Genomic DNA, 2,918 nt, shown 5'->3' with positions numbered 1-2,918 from the left:
ATCCAAACCAGACAGTGATGGAAGTGCAGAGAACAGACTGGACGATGGAGGTGTAGAAGATGGTCAGCAGCTCCTGAGGCAGGTTGAACTTCTTCAGCTGTCGCAGAAAAATACAACCTCTGCTGGGCCTTTTTCCTGATTAGGTCTACGTGGGACTTCCACTTGAGATCCCGGGCGATTGTAGTTCCCAGGAACTTAAAGGCAGGTGCAAGTTGATTTAAGATTCATAGATCACATGTGCTTAAATTACAAACGCACTGAAGCTGCTTATGGTTTTTTTTATGCTCAGCATCTTTTCTGAATCAAATGTAAGTCAGAAATGATCTTAGAGTTTTGAGACTTCAGCTTAAACCAAACCAACCAACCAAACCAAATTCAGCTTCCTGACGTCCCAAGACTTGTGATGTCAGAAAGCTGAATTTGGTTTCTCTTGATTTAATGGGCATTTTGTGCTTGAGAGACTTTGCTTATTAACCATTTGACTTCACTGCGAGACTGAACTGATGGGACTGAAGTGATGTGTGGGTAAAGTAACATCACAGCAACGTCTCATGAGATGTATGAGGTCGTTTTTGACGGCCTAATTTCACACGCAGGCTTCATCTCGTTGTTTGCGTTACTGAGCAAATACAGACAGCAAATTTCCACAGACGCGTGTCAGTCACGTTAGCCTCTGCTCGTGATTATCGTCTGAATATGGGAGGAAGAGACGGTCAGAGCTCAAACAATATGAAACCCATCCTAACTGCGGAGGCACCTGACGCTGCAGAGTGTCTTGTAGCTGAAAGGTTGCAGTTTGACCCTCGTGTCGAGTCACAATGCCCTTGTGTAAAACACTCAACCGTTTCATCCTCACTCGCTGTCAGATATTTTCAATCGCAGGTTTTTTCTGCTCTGGAAAGCAGTCTGTCTGCAGTCCAGCAGCAGCAGCTGTGGGGGCACAGAAGTAAAGTCTTTATTTCATACACTCTTCATTTTTATTCTTTGTTTTTGTGCTTTGTACCTTTTAAAACTCATCAATTTTTGATTGATTTGATTTTGAATGATTTCAAAATCATTGGGTGTGCTGAAGGTCATTTCCAAACATGTTTGTCCTTAAAATGTGAGGAATAAATACTATGTGCATATACTTAAACCTTAAATCACATTTTCTTAAATATGAGAAATGGGAGCAGAAACAACAGTGTTGCTTTTGTATTTTTCATGGGTGTAGTTAAGTCCAGCGGGTCCCAGACGAGGGGTCGGTCCCACCAGAGGGTCATCAGATACCTCTGAGAGCTGAGGCAACTGAGGGGGGGGGCATTTTGATACAACTTCATATTTAATCTTTCTAATCTTTGATTGTTTTGTGAAGGATTGGATGATTTTACCTCTTGCTGCTGTGATGTGAGCAGTTTAAAGGGGAAAAAAAATCATTAGAAACTAAAGTACAATGTTTGACTCTACAATGCAGTGGAGTAGGTTTTTTTTTGGTGTAATCTGGTATTTCTGACTTCCCAGTGACATGTGGGCAGTTGGTGGACATTTTGCACTGAACAGAAACTCATGAAATGTCATAAAAAATAAAAAACATGTCTTTCAAGCATACAGTACACACTGTACATAGTGTTTCATGGAGACATAAAGCTGATTCTACCTGCGGAATGTTAGAACGTGTGACTGTCAAAGACTTTAGAACTCTGTGATGTCACAAAGGCCTGCAGGGTGCAGATCAGTCCGTTCTGCGGTTCTGCTCTCACTTTGTTCGAGTGAGTTTCAGCACGAGGACAAACCTTTCAGACATTTCAGTTTCGACACGGTGAACGAGACACAGAGAAACACCAAGCAACAAGATGGTAAGTTGAGTAAATAAGTTTGTTTCTGTGCAAATTAGTCACATTAAGTTTCTAGCTGATCTCAATGTTAAAGTGAAGGCATGTTTTGGTTCACATGTACTTTAGAGTCCACTGAGTATATATATTTGGCTAAATAGATGAGCAGCTCAAGTTTTTTTACACAATTTTTAATGTTTGTGTTGTATTTTTATGAGATCTGCAAGTTTGGTGCACATGTGTTTAGTTAAATGGCATTTGGACATGATGAGAAATAAAAGAAGTGGGAATTTGGAGCATCTTAATTTGAAATCTGTGGGAGTGAAGTTTCTCAGTTAACAGACTCACTATGATTTGAATAACAAATCATAATAATCCTTTTCTGTGTCTACTTCTCTTTGCTTCACCTCCAGTCTATGAATTACAGGGAGAAAGTTCAATCTTCCACATCCTCCTCAGATGACAACTCAGTCGTTGTTTTAGACATCCTGGCCTCCCCCTCCTCCAAATACTTCGTGAAGTCTATTTTGGGGGAGGGCAGCTTTGGAACCGTCACCAAGTGCATAAAGGCAGCCACAAAAGGAACGGTGGCTGTGAAGATAATGAAGAAAAGGAGTTTAACGTCCGAGGCGCAGAATGAGGTATGATGTTTGTCAAAGTTTTCTCCCTCTTACGTTCCCCAGATGGCCATCCTTGAATACCTGAGAGCTTTCGACTCAGACAGATTCAATTTCAGTTTGTAGGTTTGAGTGTAAAGTAAACACTAACTGTTACATTAGAACTAGTTTGTTTCACCACTTTGTACAGCTGCACCGTCTCTATTTACGTGATAAATGAATAAAGTGAGATGTGGCCAAACATTGCTGCAGAAAGTTGTTTCACCTGATGCAACATTCACGTAAAATGGGAGAGAAAACTATTACTAACTAGTGACAGACAGGAAGAGACCGACGATAGTCGAAAGCAGTCTGTGGACAGTCACATCTGAACTGGCCAACTTATATAATAATTCAACAATCATTTCTCAGTCATCTCTATGTAGAAAGCAGGACGGTGAATCTGAAAGTTCACTCCATATGATTCAAAATTTAGTCAGTATTTATATGG

At 40.6% G+C, this 2,918-nt stretch overlaps 1 long non-coding RNA gene across 1 annotated transcript; it reads left to right on the top strand.

Moving 5' to 3' along the window:
* The first annotated feature begins 1,329 nt into the window (after nt 1–1,329).
* Nucleotides 1,330–2,918, top strand: LOC124066225. The gene is made up of 3 exons (XR_006844562.1): nt 1,330–1,835; nt 2,225–2,452; nt 2,495–2,918. It is a non-coding gene; the product is annotated as an uncharacterized LOC124066225 (long non-coding RNA).

The sequence above is a fragment of the Scatophagus argus genome, chromosome 10 (assembly GCF_020382885.2).
Source record: "Scatophagus argus isolate fScaArg1 chromosome 10, fScaArg1.pri, whole genome shotgun sequence".
Classification (NCBI taxonomy): Eukaryota; Metazoa; Chordata; class Actinopteri; family Scatophagidae; genus Scatophagus; species Scatophagus argus.
The sequence above is the reverse complement of the archived record's forward strand: the minus strand, read 5'-3'. Positions and strand labels throughout refer to the sequence as shown.